We start from the raw sequence: 10,643 nt of genomic DNA on the forward strand, positions 1-10,643 counted from the left end.
AGCCCAGTGTTTAGTTCAAGGCCAACGTGTTTAATACCAATTGTGGAAGAGTAAAGGAAGCAATGTACCTTGAAATACCAGGAATCTCATGCATCCCTTTGGTTGCATGAGTTTTCAAGGTATGGAAGAAAGAACAGAGAGGTGAAAGAATATCGTGTTCTTATTTGAACAGTGGGGGTGGGGATAGTTATAAAATCTTTTAACAGTTTCCCCCTTTGAGTCAGGTTAACAGAAGGTTGATGATTACTCTAGTTCCTAGGGCTGGCTCACAATGTCTGAGGGTGCTGGAAGCTAGAGGTGTACAATCAAGGTGTCTGTCACTGGGGCTACCGCTCTGCGACCTGCAGGAGGATCCTTTCTCACCTCCTCTTACAGCCATGGCCTACCACTCTGGCTTGCAGCTGCATCCCTAATGTCAGTCTTTATCATCACATTTTCCCAGGTGAGGGCCCTCCCACTTTGATAATGACCTCCTGTTAACTAGTTGTACCTGCAACAACCCTACTTGCGAATCTGAGGTACTGGGGAGGTACTGGGGTTGGAATTTTGACATGTCTTTTTAGGACTATGTCACAGTTTGGGTCTAGAATGCCCCGCCTCACCGTTCTCCTGTGTGCGGATGGTGATGGTCAGGGCGGCACAATGGTCATTCATGGGTTCATCCATGGATGGGTTCGGTAGCTGAATGTACTGGTAGGGAACCAGGCCTTGATGGAAGTGGGTCACTGGCCGTGTGGCCTGGAAATGTGTATTCTTGTCCCTGGCTCCTCCCTTAACTCCCTGTCTCCTGACTGCCATGGGGCTAAGCACCTGTTCTCCACTGTGGCCCTCTTCCATCCTATTCCTGTCTTGGAACAGGCTGATTATGCACTAAAACCGTGAGCTAAGAGGAAGCTCTCCTGCTTTAAGTTGTTGGTGCTGGAACCAACTCAATCAAGCATAAGTCTGGAGAATGACTAAGGCAGGTGGCATAATTCAAGTCATAACAGCTATGGGTATGTGATGGGCGATATGTTCTCAGAGTCGTGGCATAAAATGGTCACTGGATCTCTTTTAAGAGCCCCATCTAATGGAGCTGGTGATAAAAAGTTTTTGCAAACTACTCGTTTAAAAGAAGCATAACATGATTTCTCAGGTGCTGAGCTGGAATAAAGATGTAGCAAATCTAACAAGCAATGCCATCTCTAGGATTAAGTAGATTGATGACTTTATAAAGTAAGGGTAGGAATGATTTACAAGTGTAACCATATATTGGATGAGGGTTATTACCCTGACTATATAATTTATACCACTCCATACCAAGAAAACAGATAACCCAATTTAAAAATGGATAAAGGCCTTGAATAAATGTTTATCTAAGAAGATACTTACATGGCCAATATGTGCATGAAAATATACTCAACAATGCCAATCATCAGGAAAGTTAAGTAAGAACATCCACCTTTTAAGATAGCTACCAACCAAAAGAGAAAATTGGAACCCGGCTTTACTACGGATGGCAATGTAAATGATGTGTCTGCTATGCAGTCCGGTGTGGAGGTTCCTCACAAAATGAAAAACAGAGCCAGGTGCAGTGTGACACACACATGCAGTCCCAGCACTCTGGGAGGCTGAGGCAGGAAGGTTTCAAGTTTAAGCCCAACCTCGGCAACTTAATGATGTAGCAAGACCTTGTCTCAAAACATAAAAATCAGAAAAAGGGTTGGAGATGTATCTCTCTGTGATGGCCCTGAGTTCGATTCCCCGTATCATAAAAACAAAAACTACCCCTAACACACAGAAATTCCACTTCTAGATATAAATCCAAAAGAACTAAGAATCTCACAGAGGTATTTGCACACCCAGCCTTAGTCACATTTGTAGCATTATCTCAAATAGCAAAGAGATGGGGAAGTGACTTAAATGCTCATCAGCAGATAAATGGATTTAAAAAATGTGATATATATTATATATACATGATATTAGCCAGTCTTTGAAAGGAAGAAAATCCCATAATATGCTAAAATGTAGCCAGATGTGGTGGCACACACCTGTAATCCCAGCACTTGGGAGACTGAAGCAGGAGAATCTCTACAAATTCAAAACTAGCCTGGGCTACATAGTGAGACCCTGTCTCAAAAATAAAATAAGAACGAACCTTGAGGATATGATGCTAAATGAAGTAAACCAGTCAAATGCTGAACAGTGCCATTGAGAAGCCACTGTAAAACAGGAATCTCATAGAAACAGCAAGTAGTGGTTGTCAGGGGCTGGAAGGAAGGGAAAGTCGGGAGTTGCTCAGTAGGTATCTCGTCTGTTTTGTGCTGTTTCACTCAGAAAAGGACAGACTGGATAATTTCTAATGAGCAGAAATGTACCGGCTCACAGTCCTGGAGGCTGGGCGTCTTGGAAGATCCTTCCGGCCGCTGCGTCTGCATCCCAGAAGGGCAAACGAGGGTCAGTGAGAAGGCGCTGGAGGCCAGTCCAGTGACACCATTAAGGCACTCTTCAGGGTATTATCCTCTGGCCCCACCACTTCTTAAAGTCTCACCTCTTCACATGGACGGTCCCTGATTCCTGATGGTTTGACCTGTTATTTTTTGTTTGTTTGTTTGATGATGGTGCAAGAGCATATCCATACAGCCGTTCTCTTTTCCACTTTCAGTGCAGTATTCAATAAATCACATGAGATAGTCAACACTTGATTATTAAATAGACTTTGTATTGGATGGTTTTGCCCAACTGTAGGCTAATATAAGTGCCCCGAGTGAATGTAAATAGGCTAAGTTACAATGTTTGGTAGGGTCGATATAGTTAATACACTTTTAAATTAACATTATGGTTTGATTACTGCCCCCTAAAGGTCTTTATGGAGAAGCTTGATCTCCAGGTTGGTGCTGGAGACCTTTAAGAGTTGAGACCTATCTGGGAGGTCCTCTGGGTCCTGGAGACACACGCCTGATGGAGATTGTGGGACCTGGTCTCTTGGTCTTTGCTTGCTAGCTCAGGGTGTGATTCCCCTCTCAGATACACACTCTCACCATAGGCAGCTGTTGCCCTACCAGGACCAAGCAGAGGTAGGCACCATGCCTTTGAATTTCTGAAACTGTGAGTCAAAGAAACCTTTTAGCCTTACAAGTTACCTCTGGTATATTGTTGTAACTCAGAGTCTACAAAGACACCATCTCTTCAGCTGACAGTGGTTATATTAGGACATAATCCCACAGAAATTGGGGAGCACCCGTGCTGCTTCAGTGACAAGTAAGGTCCCAACACGTGCCACTTGGGGATCCCATTCAAACTGTGGCACTGGAGACCTTTTCAGTCCTGCAGGGGAGGGCAGTTCTATGGATCTGCTGCACAGTGTGTGTATGGCTGACCATACTGTACTCCTGGGTGTTGTTAGGAAGGTGAGTTTTACGTTTTATGTGAATGTGTGTGTGTGTGTTGCCATCAAAAAATTGTGCTCAACGGCCAATACATTCTTCTTAGTGGATTGTTTCTCATTTATTTGATAGAGCATCATTGAGGAAACAGGGGAGACATTTGAGTCTAAGTCACACTATTAAGCAAATCACTTCACCTCCCTGAAACTCATCCATCTACTGAGAAATGTATTTGGAGGTCAAAGTGTAGATCACTGCCTGTCCCCCCACAACTCCTCAGGAAAAAGTGCCTTGTAAACTGTCCCAGCTAAAGGAACATTGTACTTTATTATCCCTCACGTCCCCTCTCAGATTGAGATGGGCGTCTGATTCTGGGTAACCCTCTGTAGAAATGGGCAATGGGAACCAAGGAGCTGAAACATGGAAGTGAAAGCAAATGCAGTAATGAGATAAAACTGGAGCCATCAGAGTCTGTAGGAACAGTGGTTATGAAAGAGCAATTTCTAGAATGATGCAAAGAAAAGGGAGTGGAGGCCTGGGGCTTTCTGGCTCACGTAGGAGAGCTGCATGCACTGTTTTGTCTTCGGTTTTTCACAGCTTGGATACAATATGGCTTTGTGTGTGGATTTGTTTTCTGCTTTTGTCTTTGCTTGCTTGCTATTTATCTTGTTTAGTGTTTTCTGAGCTTCCTAGATCTGTGGATTTGTGCCTGCCATTTATTTTTTTTTGGTTTTCAGGCATTATTATTTCAAGTTTTTCTTCCATTCTTTCCCCCTCTTCTTCTAGTAGCCCACAACTTGTATGCTATGTGTTTTGAAAAATGCCCATGGTTTCTGAATGTTATATTCTGTTCTATGAAAGCCTTTTCATCTTTTATTTCAGTGTTTGAATTTCCCACTGCCCTATTTCCAAGGTTCCTCTTTTTCTCCCTCAATCATGTCATCTACTGATGAACTCACTGAAGGCTTTCTTCACTATTTCTGCTAGTGTTTTTTCCCTATTTCTAATTTTTTTCTCATTATAGAGTTTTTTTTTTCTGCTTGCATTACCCAGATGCTATTGCAAGTTATCTGGTTTTGTTTGTTTGTTTTTTTCACAAAAGCCCTTACTATATTAGTCACGGCTGGTTTAAATTCCCTGTTTAGTATTTCTCGCATCCTTGTCATATCTGAATATGGTTCTGATGATTACTTTATTTCTTCATTTTTTTCTCAACTTTTATCATGCCTTAAACTTTTTTTGAAATCTGTGTGCATTTTCTTAGGTAACGGGAACTGAGATACATATACTTTTAGTGTGAAGATATACGTTCACTTGGTTTCTTAGTTTAATGTTGCTGTGCCAAACTACCCAAGAAAAACAACATGAGTGGAAAAACATATTTTGGCTCATGGTTTCAGAGGTTTCAGTCCCTGGTCAGTCGGTCCTGTTGCCTCTGGGTCTGTGGAGAGATGGAACAGCACAGCGGGGCACGCGGTGGGGAAAGCTGCTCACCTGCTGGTAGCCTGGGAGTAAAGAGAGAGAAAGGACCAAGCCAATGTTCCTTTCAAGTCCACACCCCAAGAACTAATTTCCTTGTCCTCACCTCCTAAAGGTTCCACGCTCACCCCACCCATCTGCCAGGAGTGCCAGAGTGCTGGGCAGCACATCCGGGTACCACTGCTGGTCACAGCTCCAGGTATGTGCAAGAATCTGGGAAAATGAAGTCAGCATACAGAGAAGAGCACAGAAGACAAGGGGGAACCTCGCATTTGTGTCCATGCAGCCCTCCTTCTCTCCATATGATTGTAGGAGCTAATAACTGCCTCTTTTTGCCCCAGCTAGTATATTCTGTCATTTCTAGCCAAGATCCTGGCTAATACAGAAGCTGATACTGTAGAAGTTCATTTGGGTTTGGATTGTTTTGGGACTTTTTGTTTGTTGCTTGTTTGTTTTCTTTGTTTTGAGACAAAGTCTTACTGTGTAGTTTAGGCTAAACTTGAATTCACTCCATAGCCTATGTTGGCCTTGAACTCATGATTCTGCCTGAGCCTCCTAAGTGCTGGTGGGTTGGCTTTTAATGTTCAAAATGTTATTATCAGATGTAAGCAAAAAAAATGAACTGGAAAAAAGAAATACCTACAAGAGCAAACTTTAGAATATTAGGTTACAGAAGACAACCCTTAAACTACTGAGCTGGGTCTTTTCATCTGAATTATGTACAAACCCCTCAGACACTCTGTATCACATAAGCACCCACAGATGAACATAATATCTGTCACTAAGCTGATAACAAGAATGAAAAAGTTCACAAAGTACTCTGAGCAACTTGGAAAATAGTGTTATTTAAATCTAGTGTATATAATGCATCACATTTAGGAATAGTGACCTAGTATTGCTGATGTTCAATGTCTTTTTCTGTAAAATAAAAGTAATACTTTTTTTTCTAATATTGGAGATTAAACTCTGGACCTTGCTTTGACCTACAGTCCTAGCCTGACTGATTAACTGATTTTTTTTTTTTTTTTTTTGGTACCAGGGATTGAATTCACGATGTTGCACTTGCCAGGCAGGCACTTATGTCGCTGAGCTAAACCCCTGGCCCTGATTTACTGATTTTTGAATAAATTTTTGGTAATTTGTGCAGGCTGGTCTCCGGCTTGCCAGCTCAGTCTCCCCAGCAGCTGGGACTATGGGTTTGTATCTCCAGGTCCGTGAATGCCTTTCTTGAGAGGTTGCTGCGATTGGTAACCGATGGTGTCAACATGACTAAGAAATACCCACTAAATTGGCTCAGCGTAATTCTGAGTGTGGCTGAGAAGTCCCTTCTAAGGCACCTTGTCACCTGGTGATGTAAGGGGAGATACAGGTGGGAGGCTCGCTTCTGTTTCCTCAGAGGCGCTCCATCCTCACCTTCTCCTCGGATGCCATCTCCTGGATTCCAGCACGGATGAACACATCTTCTAATACAGATCTGCAGTGGACACTGCTGTCGGCTCCCCGCAGACAGCCCTTTTGCATTCTTCCACATCTGACTCTGAACGTGGCCACTGTAAGCCAACCTTATAATTTTATGTATTTACGTATCTTGCATTAAATGTTCCTCTAGTAGGCACTGACTGATGCAGTTGCACATATATATCAACCTCAGAGGTTACTAGCAAAAAAGGAAGGAGTGCCAAGTACTTGCACATCATTTTCAGGAGTTGATTTTCATTTGAAAAGTGTCTATGTGGGAAAAGCTCTCTGCAGAGACCAGGGGACTGAGATCCTCCGTGCCTTGCTGGTATGCTGAATCAGCAACCCTTGGATATAAATGCTAATGTTTTTATTCATCAAGGAACACTGATCCTTGGGGTAGCTGGGTCCCATATGTTACAAGACTTGGCATAGAAATACAAGCCTTATAAATGGCTTTCTTGTCATTCCAAGCTACTTCTCTACAGAATTCTTTCCACACCTTGAGATTGGCCAGTGGATGTCACAGAGCTTTGAGGATGAGGTCACATGCTTTCTTCTGAGTTCAAAGCAACATTAACTTAGACAAAACCCTTGATTTCTGCAAGGGTAGACTAATTTTCTGAGTTACATATGCCCTCACTTCATTCCACTAAAAACTGAAATTGCCAGCAAAATAAGTTGCCAAAAGTCATGTTTAATTTTTTAAAAATTGTTTTTTGAGACAGGATGTCACTGTATATTCCAGGATGGCCTTGAACTCACTCTATACCAGAGGCTGGCCCAAACTCATGGTGATCTTTCTGCTTCAGCCTCCTGTGTGCTGGGATTACAAGTGTGTGCTACCATGCCTGACTTCCAAATTACCATTACACAATCAAGGCATCACTACTGCACTCTAACTTATATTATCTACATTTTGTACCATTGCTAAATTTTTAAAAATGAATTTTAAATAAATTTTAAAATGAGTTCATCATGGCACTCATTTTGTTAACAAACGTACCTGAATGACAAAAAAGAAACTTATTTAACTTGTATGGACAGGAATCATACTATTCATTTCAAGTGAGACAAAACTGCCCATTAACTTAGTAACCAAAATACTATAATGAGAAAAAAAATCAATTGTTAAGGAGATGTTCTGATTTTTCTAAGAAAGTTTTGACCTGGTCTTTGTTTTTTAGAGTCATACCAGAATAATGTCATTAACAGTGACAAGTAACTATGACCACCACTGACTCTACTTGAATTACCACAGCAAATAAGGTAATTGTGCCTACTTACAAATTAAGAATTTAAGAGAGGTTTGCTTCATCAAGTCTGGCTCAGGAGAATTTGCATTTAGGAAGACCTATGCAGACTTTGTGGGCCTCAGAGGAGCAGAGCCCACTGTCTGCACCAGTGTGCAGATCACAGGACTTCCTTAGGCTCTTGGGTTTCTGTGGCTCACTGGTTTGTAACAATAGCATCCTGATGTCTACAGTGCCAGTCTCCAGGGTGAGGGCAGCGTGTGAATGCTTTTCATTGACCTTTTTCCACTGAGTTTTTTTTTTTTTTTTTTTTTTTTTTTTTTTTTTAGGTTTTGCCTTAAAAGTTGGACTACACTGAGTATCATACATATGCTGTTCATTAGCTGTTCTATTGAGTTACTACCTGACAGCTATAAAGGCATAGAGAAAGCAAGTAAATAGCTGTATTAGGAATGGCTATGAAGGATGAAAAACCTGGTTAGGGTGCATTGTGACAGTCAGTGATGACTATGAAACTAACCTTCACCATTTTAATGAGACTGGATATTGTTTTAGAAAAAATCAGTCTTGAAGCTCGGTTTGTAACAACACACTTTTTCCTGCCTAGAGAAATTAATGGTAAATATACTTTCAGGTGAGGGAAAGTCAATCTATGAAATTTTGTTTTTGCAAAGGAATTATCTTTTTAAAATGGAAGGAGATGGACTCATTTAATCCTCACAACCACAGAGAAACTACTATTTCTTCTCCAATTTTTATTTGGCAATTATGTTTAGTTACTGTCTGCGTGTTAACGAAAATACTCCTGTCAACCACTCTGAGTGGGTACTTTTGCTTTCCTGTTTATTAGTGAGGAAACTGAGGCACAGGCAGATGAAGTAATTTGGCCAATCTGAAATTAAACATCAGCCTGTTTTGCAGAATAAAAATTCACAAATGACTATAATATTTATGCCAAGACCTGCCCACTAAAGTGTAAAGCCCTTCACAGCTTCTCAACTGATTCTTTCAACAGTCGTGTAAAGTAGCTGTCGTTACCCAATTTTATAGATAGGGCGCACATAGGAGAATAATTTACTCAAAATCACGTGGCTAGTCGAGGTGAGATTTGCCCTAATGTAGCTAAGTCAGTACTGATGCCTCTGAGCAGCGGAGGGGCCAGCACAGCAGAGCGACAGACGGGGAGAGGGATGACAGTCTTGGACTTAAGGGAAGCACGGCTTAGAAGCAAAAGCAAAACCACAAATACCTTGCTATATCACACTGTCTCCAAATAACAGTAATAAAGGTGAAAAACACTTTAGAAATTGGTCTCTATATCACAGTTAATGGTTCAGTAACAGCATAAGGAGAACAAGGGGGTTTTCTAATAATTTTTACAACTACATATATAACATTTAAGGGTAGTTCTAACTTTGAGACACTGGTTCAAACTGAGCAGACACACATAGCTAACATTAGGGCGTTCTTCTTCCACCTCGAGAGTGAGGTGTGTGCGTCACGGCTGCCCCCCACCACAAATGACAGGGCTGCTTTTCCCTGTAATGCCTTAAGGGAAGAAATGAAACGCTTTTTCCAGAAGCTTCTAAACAGCAGTTTTTCATCTGATAGGATGGTTTAATAGAGGTCCTTTCTGAAAAAGGGAGAATAAACTGGATAACTTTTCACAGTTTCTCCTAACCTTAACCGAGGTCCCCAGTCCCACAAATCTTTCAAAAAATGTAAAAGAATATTTATTAAAACAATACTCAAGAAATTTGATTCCAGAAGGGAAGCAGAAAAGCAAGACCAACATGCTGCGTAAAATATTCTAAAGGGTTCACAAAGAGTGTATTTGAAACTTATGAGAGGACATTATATGCAATGGAGAAATTTTATGATTAGAAATCATTTATTCAAATGTACATAGTTACAACTACCATCAAATGGTCCAAGACTTATTCAAAGAATTATTCAAAGAATTAACTATTCTAATTAACTGAAATAGTGCTTTAAAGATGATCATAAAATATCACAAGAGCATGATGGTAGTAACAAGGTCACAGGACAAAATCTGAATTATATGCCAGGTCTGTGCAGCTTCGGGTACCCACAACTTTAAAGAAGCAGCATTTGTGCATTCCCTTTATACCACCAAGATGACAAATGATTTCCCGAGTCACCTCATTCTTTTCTCACTAGCTCTCTAAAGTTATATGCCAATTCCGTTACCAGGTAGGAAACTGAAACCTAGAGAGATCACAGTTACTTGTCCAAGTGTATAGTGGTTGATCTGGTTCACGTTCAAACCCAGAATCAAGCCCCAGAACCCATCTCTTCCTCAATACAACAAAACATGTTAGCTGCCATCAAGAAAAAGAGTAGCTCTCTAAAATGCTAATAAAAAGTGACATGGCCAAGGACGAAGGGAGTGAATGCTTTATAATCTTCAGGCTGAATAACTCTGAATCATTCGGACCTCATAGGATATCTCGGCAGCTCTTGCGGACTATGGACCCACATTTGCAGGCGCTTTTCCTGGGTCCTTTTTGGCTTTTCTGCCTGGGATGGGATAATGGTCTGCACATCCAGCCAGTAACTGAAAACTGTACGCACCTCATCTCGTCATTCCAGCTGGCTTTGCTTCTACTGTAAGTGGTCATTTCAGAAGTTAAGCTGGTACATTAAACGCCAATAGTGACTTTCACCTCTTAGAAACCCACTATGCATTGTTCCAGTCTCAAGTAAGACTTCAAAATCACAGTCACTCTTGTTTACATTTTCTCTGGAAACCCAGGGAAGAAAGAATTGAAGCAAGCATTTTGTGGTGCACCATCTTTTCTCTCATCCTCAGCTTTCTGCTCCTGACTTATGAGAAGAAACTATCCCACGGGCCACCATGGGAGTGTGCAAGAACGAGAGAAACAGAAGTCAGTCACACACGACAGGCAGGCTCCTCACAAACGCTGCGTGACTGCCTACCCTTGCCACACATATCTGACTGCCATCAAGTTTTTAAGCAAGGTTCATGAGCCAACGCTCTATTAAAGATCAGTAATACAGTCACATGGTGAATTTTTGGATATTAAAACACTTATGAAACAATATG

Source organism: Cavia porcellus, unplaced genomic scaffold (assembly GCF_034190915.1).
Source record: "Cavia porcellus strain 051 isolate PalLab524CR breed Dunkin Hartley unplaced genomic scaffold, mCavPor4.1 scaffold_14, whole genome shotgun sequence".
Classification (NCBI taxonomy): Eukaryota; Metazoa; Chordata; class Mammalia; order Rodentia; family Caviidae; genus Cavia; species Cavia porcellus.